The sequence below is a fragment of the Eucyclogobius newberryi genome, unplaced genomic scaffold (assembly GCF_026437365.1).
Source record: "Eucyclogobius newberryi isolate DKJ021-1_F unplaced genomic scaffold, fEucNew1.0.hap1 SCAF_6, whole genome shotgun sequence".
Classification (NCBI taxonomy): domain Eukaryota; kingdom Metazoa; phylum Chordata; class Actinopteri; order Gobiiformes; family Gobiidae; genus Eucyclogobius; species Eucyclogobius newberryi.
Genome location: NW_027316278.1, coordinates 36,277,889 through 36,300,166, shown reverse-complemented (window position 1 = coordinate 36,300,166; position 22,278 = coordinate 36,277,889). Strand labels below are relative to the sequence as shown.

At 43.4% G+C, this 22,278-nt stretch overlaps 13 non-coding genes across 13 annotated transcripts; all 13 read left to right on the top strand.

Annotated features, from left to right (window-relative positions):
- The first annotated feature begins 6,350 nt into the window (after positions 1-6,350).
- trnas-gcu (transfer RNA serine (anticodon GCU)) lies at positions 6,351-6,432 on the top strand. The gene has a single exon. It is a non-coding gene; the product is annotated as a tRNA-Ser (tRNA).
- Positions 6,433-7,243: 811 nt separating this feature from the next.
- Positions 7,244-7,330, top strand: trnay-gua (transfer RNA tyrosine (anticodon GUA)). Its single transcript is given in 2 exon segments — positions 7,244-7,280; positions 7,295-7,330. It is a non-coding gene; the product is annotated as a tRNA-Tyr (tRNA).
- A 1,028-nt stretch (positions 7,331-8,358) lies between these two features.
- Positions 8,359-8,440, top strand: trnas-gcu (transfer RNA serine (anticodon GCU)). The gene has a single exon. It is a non-coding gene; the product is annotated as a tRNA-Ser (tRNA).
- An 846-nt stretch (positions 8,441-9,286) lies between these two features.
- On the top strand, positions 9,287-9,373 carry trnay-gua (transfer RNA tyrosine (anticodon GUA)). Its single transcript is given in 2 exon segments — positions 9,287-9,323; positions 9,338-9,373. It is a non-coding gene; the product is annotated as a tRNA-Tyr (tRNA).
- Positions 9,374-10,401: 1,028 nt separating this feature from the next.
- trnas-gcu (transfer RNA serine (anticodon GCU)) lies at positions 10,402-10,483 on the top strand. Its single transcript has one exon. It is a non-coding gene; the product is annotated as a tRNA-Ser (tRNA).
- Positions 10,484-11,324: 841 nt separating this feature from the next.
- On the top strand, positions 11,325-11,411 carry trnay-gua (transfer RNA tyrosine (anticodon GUA)). Its single transcript is given in 2 exon segments — positions 11,325-11,361; positions 11,376-11,411. It is a non-coding gene; the product is annotated as a tRNA-Tyr (tRNA).
- Positions 11,412-13,278: 1,867 nt separating this feature from the next.
- On the top strand, positions 13,279-13,365 carry trnay-gua (transfer RNA tyrosine (anticodon GUA)). Its single transcript is given in 2 exon segments — positions 13,279-13,315; positions 13,330-13,365. It is a non-coding gene; the product is annotated as a tRNA-Tyr (tRNA).
- A 1,029-nt stretch (positions 13,366-14,394) lies between these two features.
- Positions 14,395-14,476, top strand: trnas-gcu (transfer RNA serine (anticodon GCU)). The gene has a single exon. It is a non-coding gene; the product is annotated as a tRNA-Ser (tRNA).
- Positions 14,477-15,317: 841 nt separating this feature from the next.
- Positions 15,318-15,404, top strand: trnay-gua (transfer RNA tyrosine (anticodon GUA)). Its single transcript is given in 2 exon segments — positions 15,318-15,354; positions 15,369-15,404. It is a non-coding gene; the product is annotated as a tRNA-Tyr (tRNA).
- A 1,028-nt stretch (positions 15,405-16,432) lies between these two features.
- trnas-gcu (transfer RNA serine (anticodon GCU)) lies at positions 16,433-16,514 on the top strand. Its single transcript has one exon. It is a non-coding gene; the product is annotated as a tRNA-Ser (tRNA).
- An 841-nt stretch (positions 16,515-17,355) lies between these two features.
- Positions 17,356-17,442, top strand: trnay-gua (transfer RNA tyrosine (anticodon GUA)). Its single transcript is given in 2 exon segments — positions 17,356-17,392; positions 17,407-17,442. It is a non-coding gene; the product is annotated as a tRNA-Tyr (tRNA).
- Positions 17,443-19,299: 1,857 nt separating this feature from the next.
- On the top strand, positions 19,300-19,386 carry trnay-gua (transfer RNA tyrosine (anticodon GUA)). The gene is given in 2 exon segments: positions 19,300-19,336; positions 19,351-19,386. It is a non-coding gene; the product is annotated as a tRNA-Tyr (tRNA).
- Positions 19,387-21,242: 1,856 nt separating this feature from the next.
- Positions 21,243-21,329, top strand: trnay-gua (transfer RNA tyrosine (anticodon GUA)). The gene is given in 2 exon segments: positions 21,243-21,279; positions 21,294-21,329. It is a non-coding gene; the product is annotated as a tRNA-Tyr (tRNA).
- The last annotated feature ends 949 nt before the right edge of the window (positions 21,330-22,278 follow it).

The following is a 22,278-nucleotide window of genomic DNA, read 5'->3' as shown; positions in this document are numbered from 1 at the left end:
CCTCCTGTCTGGTACCTGTGCCCAAGACACCGTGCGCCAAAGACCTCAACAGCTTCAGGCCGGTGGCTCTCACGTCCCATCTGATGAAGACACTGGAGCGGCTGGTCCTGGACCACCTCCGCTCCACCGTGAGCTCAGTCATGGACCCGCTGCAGTTTGCATAGCGGCCTGGCACTGGAGTGGAGGACGCCATCATCTCCCTGCTGCACCGCCTTCTCTCTCACCTGGAAAAGCCTGGCAGTTCTGTGAGGATCCTGTTCTTCGATCTTTCCAGCCCCTTCAACACCATCAGCTCCTGAGGGACAAGCTGGAGACTGCTGGTGTGGAGTATGACCTGGCAGAGTGGATCCTGGACTACCTCACGGACCAACCCCAGTTTGTGAGAGCACGGGACTGTGTGTCTGACACACAGACCTGCAGTGTGGGGGGCGCCCCAGGGCACTGTCCTCGCACCCTTTCTCTTCACCCTTTACACTGCAGACTTCAGACACGACACTGCAGAAGTTCTCTGATGGCTCTGCCATCATCGGACTCATCACGGACGACGATGATGCAGAGTACAGGGGACTGGCGCAGTACTTTGTGGACTGGTGTCAGCGGAACCACCTCCTCATCAACGCGGGGAAGACCAAGGAGATGGTGGTGGATTTCCGCAGACGCCACCCCACTGCCCCCTTACCAGTGAACATCCAGGGAAGGGACATTGAGAGAGTGGACTCATACAAGTACCTGGGTGTTCATCTGAACCACAAACTGGACTGGCCTCATAACACAGACGCACTGTACAGGAGGAGCCAGAGTCGGCTCTACCTCCTGAGGAGACTCAGGTCTTTTGGAGTGACAGGGCCACTCCTGAAGACCTTCTATGACTCTGTGGTGGCATCAGCCCTCCTGTACGGTGTGGCCTGCTGGAGCAGCAGCATCGCAGAGAGGGAGAGGAGGAGGCTGGACAAAGTCATCAAGAAGTCCAGCTCCGTCCTGGGCTGCGCTCTGGACTCGGTGCAGGAGGTGGGGGACAGAAGGGTCCTGGCTGGATTCACATCTATGCTTGACCATGAGTGCCACCCCCTGCAGTCCGCTCTGGAGAGCAGCTTCAGTGAGAGACTGATCCACCCTCGCTGTGTGAAGGAAAGGTTTCGCAGGTCTTTCCTTCCTGCTGCTATCAGACTTTATAACAAACACTGTTAGTCCTGAACACTCGCAATACTGACTTAACAATGTGCAATTCCGTCATATGTGCAATATGTGCCGTCGTGACACATATTCATGTGCAATTACTGTCGTGATCACATGCAATGGTATTTATGTATTTATTTATTTATTTTTATCTTTATTATTTTCCCCTCCATCCCTTGTTGGGTAATGGGAGTTTTTGTTTATAAGAGATCTTCTACTGAAAGTGTTTTTCAAACTTCCTATAAGTGATCTGTTCTTTTCTTCTGTATCTACCGCTGTATCTACCTGCGTTGCATCAATGAAATTTCCCCATGTGGGACAATAAAGGAATATCTTATCTTGTCTTATCTTACTCCGTACCACCCAGCAGGAAATGGGCAGTGTGAGCGGTTCAATCGAACACTTCACAATATGTTGCATGCTCTTCCTGCATCCCGTAAGAGGGACTGGAGTGGTTGCTTACCCCAGGTGCTCTACGCATATAACACCACTCTCCACCAGTCCACTGGTGAGTCTCCATTCTTCCTGATATTTGGGCAAGAACCACGTCTGCCTATTGATTTCTTTTTGGGTAGGGTGCAAGACCCCGTGGGGGGGGAAGTGTGCATGAGTGGGTGTTACGACCACCTGGCTCAACGGCAGCCAAACAAAGAGGGGAGTCCACACGGCGCTCACAATAATTAATAGTATATTTTTATTATAAACAATCAGGCCCTGACAAAAGAAACTAATGTATCTGTGTAGATGGCAACTAACTAAGTGTAGTGTGATATGTATCGTTGCAATGAAAATGTGCAAAAATAAACAGAATTAAACTGTGCTGCCACACAGTACAGCAACCAGTCTTGGGGCGTGGCGAGAGAGAGAGAGAGACTGCTCCCACCAGCCTCCCTTATATCTAGGCTGGCTCCACTCAACCCAAACGATCCTAAGGTGTGTTAGGAGGGACCTGCAGTGGAGAGAATCACCTGGCAACCAGGAGAGGGTGCTGACTCCCACTGCCCAGGGAGCTGACACCCCTACAGAATCTCTAAGTTCGTAACAGTGGGTGAAAAGAGCACCAGACGCGTCTTCAGGTGGCTTTCAACGGGGCAAGAGAAAGATTGCGTCTGACGGCCTCACGGAGAAAGGCAAATCATGACCAACGGGTCAGAGATGTGCCGTTTAAGGAAGACCAGCTGGTGCTACTTCGCGATTACAGTGCTAGGGGTTGTCGGAAGACCCAAGACCTGTGGGGTCCTCAACCTATGTTGTCCTGCAAGCCCCAAGGGAAGATGGTGTGGTGTACACGGTGGCTCCTGTGGATCAACAAACCAAGGTAAAAAGGGTCCACCGATCCCTGTTGAAGGCCCTGCTTTGCAGTGACTCCCCTGCCACTGTCCCTGGTGTGAATCCTCCGGATGCACCTGTAGCACCAATCGTAGAAGATGAACAGTCATTTGAGGATGATTTGTTTTTACAGCCGCCGGTGCGGCAGCCAACAGTTGTGCCCCAAAACTCCTCCCACGTCCCATTACACATGTCGAGTGCTCAAGAACCATTAGTTGCTCTCCCCACCGTGGTCACTGACCAGGCTCCGCCAGCAATTGACCCTGTGGCCAATTCTGGCTTCAGCGAGGCATCTGTACGCCGGTCCACTCGCACGACCGCTGGCCAATACCTAAATCCCCACCGTATTCCAAGGTCCCTAGTTGAACAACCATCCGGCCAAGGTGCTCCTGTGTCATCCTCCAGGCTGACACAAGCAGTTTTTAGGCCTTGGTGTTAAGTTGTGTTTCATCGTCGGGGCGACGATGCATTTCGGGGGGGGTGGAATGTGGCAATATGGGCTGTAGAGATTACCTGCCGCTCCGTGGCGCTCAGCTGGCAGACAATTTAAGCGCGCCCTCCTCATCCGCCTCTTGTTTCGCCCACACACTCGCCTTGGTTGTTGGCCACTCTGTCCTCCATTCCAGGTAATGACAATCCCGCGGCTTCAATTCATTCATTTCACAAATTCATGAATTAAATTCTTCCGGTAGTGCCGCTGCAGTGCCACAGGCACCCATTATCCAGTTCGGGGCTCTGGCAAATCACCTAGCAGGTAATGAACTCCCAATTCTCCTCAGTCATTCAGTTTCAACGCTCCTAAATCCCGGTTTGCCCCAGATACACCGGTCAAGTACACCCGTTTGGCTTTTAACGCCTTGTCCATGACCACGCGCCGCAGATTGCGGCGAAGGCGCTGTTGTGCGGCAACAGCTGGCCAACGTTGCGTGCGCTGGTCCACTCAGTTTGGATGCAGCCTGTGGTGTGGAGCGATCCCATTGAGCAGCTAAGGAAGTCTTGTGTGCTACTCCGTCAACCATGCCCGGTATGTGCCGAGAATTTATTTAGATCAGTTTCGATTGAATGTAGTAATTCCACTGGTAATATTGCAGGTCTCCTGTGGTGGTCCGCAGCGGCTTGGGCACGCCCCCCTCTGCTGTTTAGTTCCTTCTTGGCTTCTTTTTGTTTTGTTCCTGCTCTGTTCTGATCCTGTATTGTGCCTATTTTGCCGTCCCGTTTTGTTCCTGTTTTGTTCCTGTTTTGTCCCTATTTTGTTCTTATTTCACCTACTATTATAATAACTTGGGTTTGACTTTCTAGGTCAGCTGATTTAGGAGCTATTGAAAAGAATCCTTGTTTTTTGACGAAAAATATTCCTTAAAAATCTACAAAGGGTTAATTTGAAAAAGTAAAAGGTGTGCGTGATACCTGGAGACCACAACTACTATAACTACTATAATCACTTGGGTTTGACTTTCTAGGTTTGCTGACTTAGGAGCTATTGAAAAGAATCCTTGTTTTTTGACAAAAAATATTCCTTAAAAATCAACAAAGGGTTAAATTGAAAAAGTAAAAGGTGTACGTGATACCTGGAGACCACAACTACTATAATCACTTAGCTTTTACTATCTAGGTATGCTAACTTAGGAGCTATTGAAAAGAATCCTTGTTTTTTGACGAAAAATATTCCTTAAAAATCTACAAAGGGTTAATTTGAAAAAGTAAAAGGTGTGCGTGATACCTGGAGACTCAAACTACTATAATCACTTGGGTTTGACTTTCTAGGTTTGCTGACTTAGGAGCTATTGAAAAGAATCCTTGTTTTTTGACGAAAAATATTCCTTAAAAATCTACAAAGGGTTAATTTGAAAAAGTAAAAGGTGTGTGTGATACCTGGAGACCACAACTACTATAATCACTTAGCTTTTACTATCTAGGTTTGCTAACTTAGGAGCTATTGAAAAGAATCCTTGTTTTTTGACGAAAAATATTCCTTAAAAATCTACAAAGGGTTAATTTGAAAAAGTAAAAGGTGTGCGTGATACCTGGAGACCACAACTACTATAATCACTTGGGTTTGACTTTCTAGGTTTGCTGACTTAGGAGCTATTGAAAAGAATCCTTGTTTTTTGACGAAAAATATTCCTTAAAAATCTACAAAGGGTTAATTTGAAAAAGTAAAAGGTGTGTGTGATACCTGGAGACCACAACTACTATAATCACTTGGGTTTGACTTTGTAGGTCAGCTGACTTAGGAGCTATTGATAAGAATCCTTGATTTTTGACGAAATTTTTTTTTAAAAAATCTACAAAGGGTTAATTTTGCAGCCCAAAAGGACTATTGCATCTAATATTAGCAACTTGGATTCATACTCAATATTGTTGTTTTTTTTAAATATAAATACGTTTCATATTTTTTAAGATAACACATTTTTAAACAAACGGTACTTTAGAGTCCGTCCCTAACTGGCGTAACAAGCGGCACTTCGACACCCCGCGTCGAGCTACTGCAGGCGGGGCACACTCAGAGGAAGCTCCCGCTCCAGTTGCGGAGGCGAATGTCCAACGTCCAACATGAAACTAACTTCACCGCGGTGAAATTGCGTCGCATTTTGCGATGCGATACCGCTTATTTTGAACCCTATGACGATAAATTAACATCAACTAAGTGTACAGCATGAATAAAATTAATAACAGATGGAATACGTATGATCTGTATCACTTATCATCAAAATAGCATAATGTATACATTCTTTTTAAAATATTACCAAAAAATACAGGTTTCATTAAAAGTGGCATCACATCAAATGTGTATCACACCTAACAAAAATAAACCAGAAAAAGCATTCAGTATATCAAGGAGATCTACTCCTAGCTAGCTCCTGTAGGTGTTGTCTGCTGGAGCAGCAGCATCACAGAGAGGAAGAGGAAGAAGCTGGACAAAGTCATCAAGAAGTCCAGCTCCGTCCTGGGCTTTGCTCTGGACTCAGTGCAGGGGGTGGGGGACAGAAGGGTCCTGGATAAAATTCACATCTATGCTGGACCATGAGTCTCACCCTAATAAATCATTAGTTTTGTTGGAATTTTACTTCACCAACACGTTTCCATATATAAGAAAATCCACATTGTTTGCAGATTTTAGCCATTTTTTGCAACATCTTTGCAATGACATTTTTTAATGCAAGGTGACTATTTCTTCAGAATCTGGGTGTTAAAATCCTATACTAGTAGGCCATTTGTATTTTTAAGATGCAAGATAAAAAAAATGAAGTGCCCAATCGGTTTTACTCTTTCATCAATACTGCATCTTTTCCTGTTGTGTAAAACACTTTGAATTGCTTTGTGGACGAATTTTGCTCTACAACAGAACTTGCCTTACCTTGCCTTGTTATGTATGTTAAATACGTGGTGAGATGAATATCGTTTGGTTTTTCAAATCCAAAGGTAATGGCATTATGTATTCATGCAGGAGTAAACCAAATGGAGCTTTCGGTTTTCACTCAGCAAAAGAAATAATAATACAAATATTTGAGATTTGAATTCAAAGAAAGGATCACCTGTGTTCCTACGTACAGTTTGTTGAATGGGACTGTCTCAGAGCTGTGTGACCATCTTTCAAAGGACATCTTCAGTTCGTCTCAGTCACACCAACTTTGGACGGCTCAACCGAGATTACGCAGCTCCTGTGATTTCAGATATCTTTTGGTAACCAGCCAGGGCTGCATGGGCACCACAGCAATATGAAATGGCCCTCGTGTATCTACTGTAACCCTTTTGGAAGAAAGTGAAACCCAAGGATAAATCATTAGTCTGGTTGGAATTTTACTTCCACCAACACGTTTCCATAGGATATAGGAATGTGCACTGACGAGGTGGCCGAGTGGTTAAGGTGATGGACTGCTAATCCATTGTGCTCTGCACGCGTGGGTTCGAATCCCATCCTCGTCGATGTAAGTACCTTGTTATTATACTCCACCAAAGAATTTAAGAGCGTACCACAAGGTTGATACTGATACTGCTTCAGCACATTAAACAACAGGACACTTAACGTGTCCCTGATTACTTCAGGGCTTTGTATGTTTACATTGGCTCTGTAAGTGCGAGCACATGAGCCATCTTTTTCCATGATGAGTTCAAATGGTAGAGCATTGTCTATGGACCCCATAAATATGTTGAGACATCATCCATGAGAAAGAGCAGGAAACGGAACACAAATTCTTTCTTGGAGAAAACACAAGGAACATCCAGCAAACGTCCAGCGTTATAGTAACATCAGCCACATACAGGTGAAACAGAGGTACTCAGTTTTAGACTACACGCAGAGCCCCTGAGCTGCTCTTAAGGGATCTAAGGAGAAGGGATGAGGATTAGCTCAAATGCTACAGTGCTTGCTGAGAAAGCGAGAAGGATGCCCACATCCTCCAGCTGCCTTCTGGACTTTAAGCATCTTCCTTGGTGGAACGGCCCAGTTTCCACGAGATGGCCGAATGTTGACCCATAGATACTGGGGCTTCCCACCCGGCAAGCCACCTTTATCTGGTTGAGAACCATGGCCTCGGTTTTGGAGGTGCTGATTTTCATCCCAGCCTCTTCACACTCGGAATATACTATAGCTACTATATCTACTGTGTGACTTGAAATGACCTCAAAGACTGGGCTCACACTACATGAACACGTTCATGAGACTGTAAGGGCAAGAGCACGGACACAGGTTGGCTATACACGGCTATAGTTTTTTACACTAGGTTATGTGCTGTCACCTTCGATAGCTCAGTTGGAAGAGCGGAGGACTGTAGTCTGCAATCCTGTAATCCTTAGGTCGCTGGTTCAAATCCGGCTCGAAGGATGTACTTTTATCGGGTCCACGGTTCATACCCGGATGCCCCTGTGAGTTTGATGCTCTTTACGTAAACAGATTTTGTATTTCTTAAAAGACCAAATACAACAATGTCCTTCAGCAATATTTAGACTGCCCTTTGAACTGTATAGCCGTGTCTCAAGAGGACAAAAAGATGGCATTTAAGACATTTATTGTGGCCGTAGCTTTCAACACTTAGTGCCCCTCTGTCACCTTCGATAGCTCAGTTGGTACAGTGCTAGGCCCTCTTTCTTGGTTTCTTTAAGAAAATCCACATTGTTTGCAGATTTTAGCCATTTTTTGCAACATCTTTGCAATGACATTTTTTAATGCAAGGTGACTATTTCTTCAGAATCTGGGAGTTAAAATCCTATACTAGTAGGCCATTTGTATTTTTAAGATGCAAGATAAAAAAATGAAGTGCCCATTCGGTTTTACTCTTTCATCAATACTGCATCTTTTCCTGTTGTGTAAAACACTTTGAATTGCTTTGTGGACGAATTTTGCTCTACAACAGAACTTGCCTTACCTTGCCTTGTTATGTATGTTAAATACGTGGTGAGATGAATATCGTTTGGTTTTTCAAATCCAAAGGTAATGGCATTATGTATTCATGCAGGAGTAAACCAAATGGAGCTTTCGGTTTTCACTCAGCAAAAGAAATAATAATACAAATATTTGAGATTTGAATTCAAAGAAAGGATCACCTGTGTTCCTACGTACAGTTTGTTGAATGGGACTGTCTCAGAGCTGTGTGACCATCTTTCAAAGGACATCTTCAGTTCGTCTCAGTCACACCAACTTTGGACGGCTCAACCGAGATTACGCAGCTCCTGTGATTTCAGACATCTTTTGGTAACCAGCCAGGGCTGCATGGGCACCACAGCAATATGAAATGGCCCTCGTGTATCTACTGTAACCCTTTTGGAAGAAAGTGAAACCCAAGGATAAATCATTAGTCTGGTTGGAATTTTACTTCCACCAACACGTTTCCATAGGATATAGGAATGTGCACTGACGAGGTGGCCGAGTGGTTAAGGCGATGGACTGCTAATCCATTGTGCTCTGCACGCGTGGGTTCGAATCCCATCCTCGTCGATATAAGTACCTTGTTGTTATACTCCACCAAAGAATTTAAGAGCGTACCACAAGGTTGATACTGATACTGCTTCAGCACATTAAACAACAGGACACTTAACGTGTCCCTGATTACTTCAACATACTTTGTATGTTTACATTGGCTCTTTAAGTGCGAGCACATGAGCCAATGTAAACAGTCCTTTCTGTGAGTTCTCTCCCATCTTTTTCCATGATGAGTTCAAATGGTAGAGCATTGTCTATGGACCCCATAAATATGTTGAGACATCATCCATGAGAAAGAGCAGGAAACGGAACACAAATTCTTTCTTGGAGAAAACACAAGGAACATCCAGCAAACGTCCAGCGTTATAGTAACATCAGCCACATACAGGTGAAACAGAGGTACTCAGTTTTAGACTACACGCAGAGCCCCTGAGCTGCTCTTAAGGGATCTAAGGAGAAGGGATGAGGATTAGCTCAAATGCTACAGTGCTTGCTGAGAAAGCGAGAAGGATGCCCACATTCTCCAGCTGCCTTCTGGACTTTAAGCATCTTCCTTGGTGGAACGGCCCAGTTTCCACGAGATGGCCGAATGTTGACCCATAGATACTGGCTCTTCCCACCCGGCAAGCCACCTTTATCTGGTTGAGAACCATGGCCTCGGTTTTGGAGGTGCTGATTTTCATCCCAGCCTCTTCACACTCGGAATATACTATAGCTACTATATCTACTGTGTGACTTGAAATGACCTCAAAGACTGGGCTCACACTACATGAAAACGTTCATGAGACTGTAAGGGCAAGAGCACGGACACAGGTTGGCTATACACGGCTATAGTTTTTTACACTAGGTTATGTGCTGTCACCTTCGATAGCTCAGTTGGAAGAGCGGAGGACTGTAGTCTGCATTCCTGTAATCCTTAGGTCGCTGGTTCAAATCCGGCTCGAAGGATGTACTTTTATCGGGTCCACGGTTCATACCCGGATGCCCCTGTGAGTTTGATGCTCTTTACGTAAACAGATTTTGTATTTCTTAAAAGACCAAATACAACAATGTCCTTCAGCAATATTTAGACTGCCCTTTGAACTGTATAGCCGTGTCTCAAGAGGACAAAAAGATGGCATTTAAGACATTTATTGTGGCCGTAGCTTTCAACACTTAGTGCCCCTCTGTCACCTTCGATAGCTCAGTTGGTACAGTGCTAGGCCCTCTTTCTTGGTTTCTTTAAGAAAATCCACATTGTTTGCAGATTTTAGCCATTTTTTGCAACATCTTTGCAATGACATTTTTTAATGCAAGGTGACTATTTCTTCAGAATCTGGGAGTTAAAATCCTATACTAGTAGGCCATTTGTATTTTTAAGATGCAAGATAAAAAAATGAAGTGCCCATTCGGTTTTACTCTTTCATCAATACTGCATCTTTTCCTGTTGTGTAAAACACTTTGAATTGCTTTGTGGACGAATTTTGCTCTACAACAGAACTTGCCTTACCTTGCCTTGTTATGTATGTTAAATACGTGGTGAGATGAATATCGTTTGGTTTTTCAAATCCAAAGGTAATGGCATTATGTATTCATGCAGGAGTAAACCAAATGGAGCTTTCGGTTTTCACTCAGCAAAAGAAATAATAATACAAATATTTGAGATTTGAATTCAAAGAAAGGATCACCTGTGTTCCTACGTACAGTTTGTTGAATGGGACTGTCTCAGAGCTGTGTGACCATCTTTCAAAGGACATCTTCAGTTCGTCTCAGTCACACCAACTTTGGACGGCTCAACCGAGATTACGCAGCTCCTGTGATTTCAGACATCTTTTGGTAACCAGCCAGGGCTGCATGGGCACCACAGCAATATGAAATGGCCCTCGTGTATCTACTGTAACCCTTTTGGAAGAAAGTGAAACCCAAGGATAAATCATTAGTCTGGTTGGAATTTTACTTCCACCAACACTTTTCCATAGGATATAGGAATGTGCACTGACGAGGTGGCCGAGTGGTTAAGGCGATGGACTGCTAATCCATTGTGCTCTGCACGCATGGGTTCGAATCCCATCCTCGTCGATATAAGTACCTTGTTATTATACTCCACCAAAGAATTTAAGAGCGTACCACAAGGTTGATACTGATACTGCTTCAGCACATTAAACAACACTTAACGTGTCCCTGATTACTTCAACATACTTTGTATGTTTACATTGGCTCTGTAAGTGCGAGCACATGAGCCAATGTAAACAGTCCTTTCTGTGAGTTCTCTCCCATCTTTTTCCATGATGAGTTCAAATGGTAGAGCATTGTCTATGGACCCCATAAATATGTTGAGACATCATCCATGAGAAAGAGCAGGAAACGGAACACAAATTCTTTCTTGGAGAAAACACAAGGAACATCCAGCAAACGTCCAGCGTTATAGTAACATCAGCCACATACAGGTGAAACAGAGGTACTCAGTTTTAGACTACACGCAGAGCCCCTGAGCTGCTCTTAAGGGATCTAAGGAGAAGGGATGAGGATTAGCTCAAATGCTACAGTGCTTGCTGAGAAAGCGAGAAGGATGCCCACATTCTCCAGCTGCCTTCTGGACTTTAAGCATCTTCCTTGGTGGAACGGCCCAGTTTCCACGAGATGGCCGAATGTTGACCCATAGATACTGGCTCTTCCCACCCGGCAAGCCACCTTTATCTGGTTGAGAACCATGGCCTCGGTTTTGGAGGTGCTGATTTTCATCCCAGCCTCTTCACACTCGGAATATACTATAGCTACTATATCTACTGTGTGACTTGAAATGACCTCAAAGACTGGGCTCACACTACATGAAAACGTTCATGAGACTGTAAGGGCAAGAGCACGGACACAGGTTGGCTATACACGGCTATAGTTTTTTACACTAGGTTATGTGCTGTCACCTTCGATAGCTCAGTTGGAAGAGCGGAGGACTGTAGTCTGCAATCCTGTAATCCTTAGGTCGCTGGTTCAAATCCGGCTCGAAGGATGTACTTTTATTGGGTCCACGGTTCATACCCGGATGCCCCTGTGAGTTTGATGCTCTTTACGTAAACAGATTTTGTATTTCTTAAAAGACCAAATACAACAATGTCCTTCAGCAATATTTAGACTGCCCTTTGAACTGTATAGCCGTGTCTCAAGAGGACAAAAAGATGGCATTTAAGACATTTATTGTGGCCGTAGCTTTCAACACTTAGTGCCCCTCTGTCACCTTCGATAGCTCAGTTGGTACAGTGCTAGGCCCTCTTTCTTGGTTTCTTTAAGAAAATCCACATTGTTTGCAGATTTTAGCCATTTTTTGCAACATCTTTGCAATGACATTTTTTAATGCAAGGTGACTATTTCTTCAGAATCTGGGTGTTAAAATCCTATACTAGTAGGCCATTTGTATTTTTAAGATGCAAGATAAAAAAATGAAGTGCCCATTCGGTTTTACTCTTTCATCAATACTGCATCTTTTCCTGTTGTGTAAAACACTTTGAATTGCTTTGTGGACGAATTTTGCTCTACAACAGAACTTGCCTTACCTTGCCTTGTTATGTATGTTAAATACGTGGTGAGATGAATATCGTTTGGTTTTTCAAATCCAAAGGTAATGGCATTATGTATTCATGCAGGAGTAAACCAAATGGAGCTTTCGGTTTTCACTCAGCAAAAGAAATAATAATACAAATATTTGAGATTTGAATTCAAAGAAAGGATCACCTGAGTTCCTACGTACAGTTTGTTGAATGGGACTGTCTCAGAGCTGTGTGACCATCTTTCAAAGGACATCTTCAGTTCGTCTCAGTCACACCAACTTTGGACGGCTCAACCGAGATTACGCAGCTCCTGTGATTTCAGACATCTTTTGGTAACCAGCCAGGGCTGCATGGGCACCACAGCAATATGAAATGGCCCTCGTGTATCTACTGTAACCCTTTTGGAAGAAAGTGAAACCCAAGGATAAATCATTAGTCTGGTTGGAATTTTACTTGCTCTGCACGCATGGGTTCGAATCCCATCCTCGTCGATATAAGTACCTTGTTATTATACTCCACCAAAGAATTTAAGAGCGTACCACAAGGTTGATACTGATACTGCTTCAGCACATTAAACAACACTTAACGTGTCCCTGATTACTTCAACATACTTTGTATGTTTACATTGGCTCTGTAAGTGCGAGCACATGAGCCAATGTAAACAGTCCTTTCTGTGAGTTCTCTCCCATCTTTTTCCATGATGAGTTCAAATGGTAGAGCATTGTCTATGGACCCCATAAATATGTTGAGACATCATCCATGAGAAAGAGCAGGAAACGGAACACAAATTCTTTCTTGGAGAAAACACAAGGAACATCCAGCAAACGTCCAGCGTTATAGTAACATCAGCCACATACAGGTGAAACAGAGGTACTCAGTTTTAGACTACACGCAGAGCCCCTGAGCTGCTCTTAAGGGATCTAAGGAGAAGGGATGAGGATTAGCTCAAATGCTACAGTGCTTGCTGAGAAAGCGAGAAGGATGCCCACATTCTCCAGCTGCCTTCTGGACTTTAAGCATCTTCCTTGGTGGAACGGCCCAGTTTCCACGAGATGGCCGAATGTTGACCCATAGATACTGGCTCTTCCCACCCGGCAAGCCACCTTTATCTGGTTGAGAACCATGGCCTCGGTTTTGGAGGTGCTGATTTTCATCCCAGCCTCTTCACACTCGGAATATACTATAGCTACTATATCTACTGTGTGACTTGAAATGACCTCAAAGACTGGGCTCACACTACATGAAAACGTTCATGAGACTGTAAGGGCAAGAGCACGGACACAGGTTGGCTATACACGGCTATAGTTTTTTACACTAGGTTATGTGCTGTCACCTTCGATAGCTCAGTTGGAAGAGCGGAGGACTGTAGTCTGCAATCCTGTAATCCTTAGGTCGCTGGTTCAAATCCGGCTCGAAGGATGTACTTTTATCGGGTCCACGGTTCATACCCGGATGCCCCTGTGAGTTTGATGCTCTTTACGTAAACAGATTTTGTATTTCTTAAAAGACCAAATACAACAATGTCCTTCAGCAATATTTAGACTGCCCTTTGAACTGTATAGCCGTGTCTCAAGAGGACAAAAAGATGGCATTTAAGACATTTATTGTGGCCGTAGCTTTCAACACTTAGTGCCCCTCTGTCACCTTCGATAGCTCAGTTGGTACAGTGCTAGGCCCTCTTTCTTGGTTTCTTTAAGAAAATCCACATTGTTTGCAGATTTTAGCCATTTTTTGCAACATCTTTGCAATGACATTTTTTAATGCAAGGTGACTATTTCTTCAGAATCTGGGAGTTAAAATCCTATACTAGTAGGCCATTTGTATTTTTAAGATGCAAGATAAAAAAAATGAAGTGCCCATTCGGTTTTACTCTTTCATCAATACTGCATCTTTTCCTGTTGTGTAAAACACTTTGAATTGCTTTGTGGACGAATTTTGCTCTACAACAGAACTTGCCTTACCTTGCCTTGTTATGTATGTTAAATACGTGGTGAGATGAATATCGTTTGGTTTTTCAAATCCAAAGGTAATGGCATTATGTATTCATGCAGGAGTAAACCAAATGGAGCTTTCGGTTTTCACTCAGCAAAAGAAATAATAATACAAATATTTGAGATTTGAATTCAAAGAAAGGATCACCTGTGTTCCTACGTACAGTTTGTTGAATGGGACTGTCTCAGAGCTGTGTGACCATCTTTCAAAGGACATCTTCAGTTCGTCTCAGTCACACCAACTTTGGACGGCTCAACCGAGATTACGCAGCTCCTGTGATTTCAGACATCTTTTGGTAACCAGCCAGGGCTGCATGGGCACCACAGCAATATGAAATGGCCCTCGTGTATCTACTGTAACCCTTTTGGAAGAAAGTGAAACCCAAGGATAAATCATTAGTCTGGTTGGAATTTTACTTCCACCAACACGTTTCCATAGGATATAGGAATGTGCACTGACGAGGTGGCCGAGTGGTTAAGGCGATGGACTGCTAATCCATTGTGCTCTGCACGCATGGGTTCGAATCCCATCCTCGTCGATATAAGTACCTTGTTATTATACTCCACCAAAGAATTTAAGAGCGTACCACAAGGTTGATACTGATACTGCTTCAGCACATTAAACAACACTTAACGTGTCCCTGATTACTTCAACATACTTTGTATGTTTACATTGGCTCTGTAAGTGCGAGCACATGAGCCAATGTAAACAGTCCTTTCTGTGAGTTCTCTCCCATCTTTTTCCATGATGAGTTCAAATGGTAGAGCATTGTCTATGGACCCCATAAATATGTTGAGACATCATCCATGAGAAAGAGCAGGAAACGGAACACAAATTCTTTCTTGGAGAAAACACAAGGAACATCCAGCAAACGTCCAGCGTTATAGTAACATCAGCCACATACAGGTGAAACAGAGGTACTCAGTTTTAGACTACACGCAGAGCCCCTGAGCTGCTCTTAAGGGATCTAAGGAGAAGGGATGAGGATTAGCTCAAATGCTACAGTGCTTGCTGAGAAAGCGAGAAGGATGCCCACATTCTCCAGCTGCCTTCTGGACTTTAAGCATCTTCCTTGGTGGAACGGCCCAGTTTCCACGAGATGGCCGAATGTTGACCCATAGATACTGGCTCTTCCCACCCGGCAAGCCACCTTTATCTGGTTGAGAACCATGGCCTCGGTTTTGGAGGTGCTGATTTTCATCCCAGCCTCTTCACACTCGGAATATACTATAGCTACTATATCTACTGTGTGACTTGAAATGACCTCAAAGACTGGGCTCACACTACATGAAAACGTTCATGAGACTGTAAGGGCAAGAGCACGGACACAGGTTGGCTATACACGGCTATAGTTTTTTACACTAGGTTATGTGCTGTCACCTTCGAAAGCTCAGTTGGAAGAGCGGAGGACTGTAGTCTGCAATCCTGTAATCCTTAGGTCGCTGGTTCAAATCCGGCTCGAAGGATGTACTTTTATTGGGTCCACGGTTCATACCCGGATGCCCCTGTGAGTTTGATGCTCTTTACGTAAACAGATTTTGTATTTCTTAAAAGACCAAATACAACAATGTCCTTCAGCAATATTTAGACTGCCCTTTGAACTGTATAGCCGTGTCTCAAGAGGACAAAAAGATGGCATTTAAGACATTTATTGTGGCCGTAGCTTTCAACACTTAGTGCCCCTCTGTCACCTTCGATAGCTCAGTTGGTACAGTGCTAGGCCCTCTTTCTTGGTTTCTTTAAGAAAATCCACATTGTTTGCAGATTTTTGCCATTTTTTGCAACATCTTTGCAATGACATTTTTTAATGCAAGGTGACTATTTCTTCAGAATCTGGGTGTTAAAATCCTATACTAGTAGGCCATTTGTATTTTTAAGATGCAAGATAAAAAAATGAAGTGCCCATTCGGTTTTACTCTTTCATCAATACTGCATCTTTTCCTGTTGTGTAAAACACTTTGAATTGCTTTGTGGACGAATTTTGCTCTACAACAGAACTTGCCTTACCTTGCCTTGTTATGTATGTTAAATACGTGGTGAGATGAATATCGTTTGGTTTTTCAAATCCAAAGGTAATGGCATTATGTATTCATGCAGGAGTAAACCAAATGGAGCTTTCGGTTTTCACTCAGCAAAAGAAATAATAATACAAATATTTGAGATTTGAATTCAAAGAAAGGATCACCTGTGTTCCTACGTACAGTTTGTTGAATGGGACTGTCTCAGAGCTGTGTGACCATCTTTCAAAGGACATCTTCAGTTCGTCTCAGTCACACCAACTTTGGACGGCTCAACCGAGATTACGCAGCTCCTGTGATTTCAGACATCTTTTGGTAACCAGCCAGGGCTGCATGGGCACCACAGCAATATGAAATGGCCCTCGTGTATCTACTGTAACCCTTTTGGAAGAAAGTGAAACCCAAGGATAAATCATTAGTCTGGTTGGAATTTTACTTCCACCAACACTTTTCCATAGGATATAGGAATGTGCACTGACGAGGTGGCCGAGTGGTTAAGGCGATGGACTGCTAATCCATTGTGCTCTGCACGCATGGGTTCGAATCCCATCCTCGTCGATATAAGTACCTTGTTATTATACTCCACCAAAGAATTTAAGAGCGTACCACAAGGTTGATACTGATACTGCTTCAGCACATTAAACAACACTTAACGTGTCCCTGATTACTTCAACATACTTTGTATGTTTACATTGGCTCTGTAAGTGCGAGCACATGAGCCAATGTAAACAGTCCTTTCTGTGAGTTCTCTCCCATCTTTTTCCATGATGAGTTCAAATGGTAGAGCATTGTCTATGGACCCCATAAATATGTTGAGACATCATCCATGAGAAAGAGCAGGAAACGGAACACAAATTCTTTCTTGGAGAAAACACAAGGAACATCCAGCAAACGTCCAGCGTTATAGTAACATCAGCCACATACAGGTGAAACAGAGGTACTCAGTTTTAGACTACACGCAGAGCCCCTGAGCTGCTCTTAAGGGATCTAAGGAGAAGGGATGAGGATTAGCTCAAATGCTACAGTGCTTGCTGAGAAAGCGAGAAGGATGCCCACATTCTCCAGCTGCCTTCTGGACTTTAAGCATCTTCCTTGGTGGAACGGCCCAGTTTCCACGAGATGGCCGAATGTTGACCCATAGATACTGGCTCTTCCCACCCGGCAAGCCACCTTTATCTGGTTGAGAACCATGGCCTCGGTTTTGGAGGTGCTGATTTTCATCCCAGCCTCTTCACACTCGGAATATACTATAGCTACTATATCTACTGTGTGACTTGAAATGACCTCAAAGACTGGGCTCACACTACATGAAAACGTTCATGAGACTGTAAGGGCAAGAGCACGGACACAGGTTGGCTATACACGGCTATAGTTTTTTACACTAGGTTATGTGCTGTCACCTTCGATAGCTCAGTTGGAAGAGCGGAGGACTGTAGTCTGCAATCCTGTAATCCTTAGGTCGCTGGTTCAAATCCGGCTCGAAGGATGTACTTTTATCGGGTCCACGGTTCATACCCGGATGCCCCTGTGAGTTTGATGCTCTTTACGTAAACAGATTTTGTATTTCTTAAAAGACCAAATACAACAATGTCCTTCAGCAATATTTAGACTGCCCTTTGAACTGTATAGCCGTGTCTCAAGAGGACAAAAAGATGGCATTTAAGACATTTATTGTGGCCGTAGCTTTCAACACTTAGTGCCCCTCTGTCACCTTCGATAGCTCAGTTGGTACAGTGCTAGGCCCTCTTTCTTGGTTTCTTTAAGAAAATCCACATTGTTTGCAGATTTTAGCCATTTTTTGCAACATCTTTGCAATGACATTTTTTAATGCAAGGTGACTATTTCTTCAGAATCTGGGAGTTAAAATCCTATACTAGTAGGCCATTTGTATTTTTAAGATGCAAGATAAAAAAAATGAAGTGCCCATTCGGTTTTACTCTTTCATCAATACTGCATCTTTTCCTGTTGTGTAAAACACTTTGAATTGCTTTGTGGACGAATTTTGCTCTACAACAGAACTTGCCTTACCTTGCCTTGTTATGTATGTTAAATACGTGGTGAGATGAATATCGTTTGGTTTTTCAAATCCAAAGGTAATGGCATTATGTATTCATGCAGGAGTAAACCAAATGGAGCTTTCGGTTTTCACTCAGCAAAAGAAATAATAATACAAATATTTGAGATTTGAATTCAAAGAAAGGATCACCTGTGTTCCTACGTACAGTTTGTTGAATGGGACTGTCTCAGAGCTGTGTGACCATCTTTCAAAGGACATCTTCAGTTCGTCTCAGTCACACCAACTTTGGACGGCTCAACCGAGATTACGCAGCTCCTGTGATTTCAGACATCTTTTGGTAACCAGCCAGGGCTGCATGGGCACCACAGCAATATGAAATGGCCCTCGTGTATCTACTGTAACCCTTTTGGAAGAAAGTGAAACCCAAGGATAAATCATTAGTCTGGTTGGAATTTTACTTCCACCAACACGTTTCCATAGGATATAGGAATGTGTTATTATACTCCACCAAAGAATTTAAGAGCGTACCACAAGGTTGATACTGATACTGCTTCAGCACATTAAACAACAGGACACTTAACGTGTCCCTGATTACTTCAACATACTTTGTATGTTTACATTGGCTCTGTAAGTGCGAGCACATGAGCCAATGTAAACAGTCCTTTCTGTGAGTTCTCTCCCATCTTTTTCCATGATGAGTTCAAATGGTAGAGCATTGTCTATGGACCCCATAAATATGTTGAGACATCATCCATGAGAAAGAGCAGGAAACGGAACACAAATTCTTTCTTGGAGAAAACACAAGGAACATCCAGCAAACGTCCAGCGTTATAGTAACATCAGCCACATACAGGTGAAACAGAGGTACTCAGTTTTAGACTACACGCAGAGCCCCTGAGCTGCTCTTAAGGGATCTAAGGAGAAGGGATGAGGATTAGCTCAAATGCTACAGTGCTTGCTGAGAAAGCGAGAAGGATGCCCACATTCTCCAGCTGCCTTCTGGACTTTAAGCATCTTCCTTGGTGGAACGGCCCAGTTTCCACGAGATGGCCGAATGTTGACCCATAGATACTGGCTCTTCCCACCCGGCAAGCCACCTTTATCTGGTTGAGAACCATGGCCTCGGTTTTGGAGGTGCTGATTTTCATCCCAGCCTCTTCACACTCGGAATATACTATAGCTACTATATCTACTGTGTGACTTGAAATGACCTCAAAGACTGGGCTCACACTACATGAAAACGTTCATGAGACTGTAAGGGCAAGAGCACGGACACAGGTTGGCTATACACGGCTATAGTTTTTTACACTAGGTTATGTGCTGTCACCTTCGATAGCTCAGTTGGAAGAGCGGAGGACTGTAGTCTGCATTCCTGTAATCCTTAGGTCGCTGGTTCAAATCCGGCTCGAAGGATGTACTTTTATCGGGTCCACGGTTCATACCCGGATGCCCCTGTGAGTTTGATGCTCTTTACGTAAACAGATTTTGTATTTCTTAAAAGACCAAATACAACAATGTCCTTCAGCAATATTTAGACTGCCCTTTGAACTGTATAGCCGTGTCTCAAGAGGACAAAAAGATGGCATTTAAGACATTTATTGTGGCCGTAGCTTTCAACACTTAGTGCCCCTCTGTCACCTTCGATAGCTCAGTTGGTACAGTGCTAGGCCCTCTTTCTTGGTTTCTTTAAGAAAATCCACATTGTTTGCAGATTTTAGCCATTTTTTGCAACATCTTTGCAATGACATTTTTTAATGCAAGGTGACTATTTCTTCAGAATCTGGGAGTTAAAATCCTATACTAGTAGGCCATTTGTATTTTTAAGATGCAAGATAAAAAAATGAAGTGCCCATTCGGTTTTACTCTTTCATCAATACTGCATCTTTTCCTGTTGTGTAAAACACTTTGAATTGCTTTGTGGACGAATTTTGCTCTACAACAGAACTTGCCTTACCTTGCCTTGTTATGTATGTTAAATACGTGGTGAGATGAATATCGTTTGGTTTTTCAAATCCAAAGGTAATGGCATTATGTATTCATGCAGGAGTAAACCAAATGGAGCTTTCGGTTTTCACTCAGCAAAAGAAATAATAATACAAATATTTGAGATTTGAATTCAAAGAAAGGATCACCTGTGTTCCTACGTACAGTTTGTTGAATGGGACTGTCTCAGAGCTGTGTGACCATCTTTCAAAGGACATCTTCAGTTCGTCTCAGTCACACCAACTTTGGACGGCTCAACCGAGACTACGCAGCTCCTGTGATTTCAGACATCTTTTGGTAACCAGCCAGGGCTGCATGGGCACCACAGCAATATGAAATGGCCCTCGTGTATCTACTGTAACCCTTTTGGAAGAAAGTGAAACCCAAGGATAAATCATTAGTCTGGTTGGAATTTTACTTCCACCAACACGTTTCCATAGGATATAGGAATGTGTTATTATACTCCACCAAAGAATTTAAGAGCGTACCACAAGGTTGATACTGATACTGCTTCAGCACATTAAACAACAGGACACTTAACGTGTCCCTGATTACTTCAACATACTTTGTATGTTTACATTGGCTCTGTAAGTGCGAGCACATGAGCCAATGTAAACAGTCCTTTCTGTGAGTTCTCTCCCATCTTTTTCCATGATGAGTTCAAATGGTAGAGCATTGTCTATGGACCCCATAAATATGTTGAGACATCATCCATGAGAAAGAGCAGGAAACGGAACACAAATTCTTTCTTGGAGAAAACACAAGGAACATCCAGCAAACGTCCAGCGTTATAGTAACATCAGCCACATACAGGTGAAACAGAGGTACTCAGTTTTAGACTACACGCAGAGCCCCTGAGCTGCTCTTAAGGGATCTAAGGAGAAGGGATGAGGATTAGCTCAAATGCTACAGTGCTTGCTGAGAAAGCGAGAAGGATGCCCACATTCTCCAGCTGCCTTCTGGACTTTAAGCATCTTCCTTGGTGGAACGGCCCAGTTTCCACGAGATGGCCGAATGTTGACCCATAGATACTGGCTCTTCCCACCCGGCAAGCCACCTTTATCTGGTTGAGAACCATGGCCTCGGTTTTGGAGGTGCTGATTTTCATCCCAGCCTCTTCACACTCGGAATATACTATAGCTACTATATCTACTGTGTGACTTGAAATGACCTCAAAGACTGGGCTCACACTACATGAAAACGTTCATGAGACTGTAAGGGCAAGAGCACGGACACAGGTTGGCTATACACGGCTATAGTTTTTTACACTAGGTTATGTGCTGTCACCTTCGATAGCTCAGTTGGAAGAGCGGAGGACTGTAGTCTGCATTCCTGTAATCCTTAGGTCGCTGGTTCAAATCCGGCTCGAAGGATGTACTTTTATCGGGTCCACGGTTCATACCCGGATGCCCCTGTGAGTTTGATGCTCTTTACGTAAACAGATTTTGTATTTCTTAAAAGACCAAATACAACAATGTCCTTCAGCAATATTTAGACTGCCCTTTGAACTGTATAGCCGTGTCTCAAGAGGACAAAAAGATGGCATTTAAGACATTTATTGTGGCCGTAGCTTTCAACACTTAGTGCCCCTCTGTCACCTTCGATAGCTCAGTTGGTACAGTGCTAGGCCCTCTTTCTTGGTTTCTTTAAGAAAATCCACATTGTTTGCAGATTTTAGCCATTTTTTGCAACATCTTTGCAATGACATTTTTTAATGCAAGGTGACTATTTCTTCAGAATCTGGGAGTTAAAATCCTATACTAGTAGGCCATTTGTATTTTTAAGATGCAAGATAAAAAAATGAAGTGCCCATTCGGTTTTACTCTTTCATCAATACTGCATCTTTTCCTGTTGTGTAAAACACTTTGAATTGCTTTGTGGACGAATTTTGCTCTACAACAGAACTTGCCTTACCTTGCCTTGTTATGTATGTTAAATACGTGGTGAGATGAATATCGTTTGGTTTTTCAAATCCAAAGGTAATGGCATTATGTATTCATGCAGGAGTAAACCAAATGGAGCTTTCGGTTTTCACTCAGCAAAAGAAATAATAATACAAATATTTGAGATTTGAATTCAAAGAAAGGATCACCTGTGTTCCTACGTACAGTTTGTTGAATGGGACTGTCTCAGAGCTGTGTGACCATCTTTCAAAGGACATCTTCAGTTCGTCTCAGTCACACCAACTTTGGACGGCTCAACCGAGACTACGCAGCTCCTGTGATTTCAGACATCTTTTGGTAACCAGCCAGGGCTGCATGGGCACCACAGCAATATGAAATGGCCCTCGTGTATCTACTGTAACCCTTTTGGAAGAAAGTG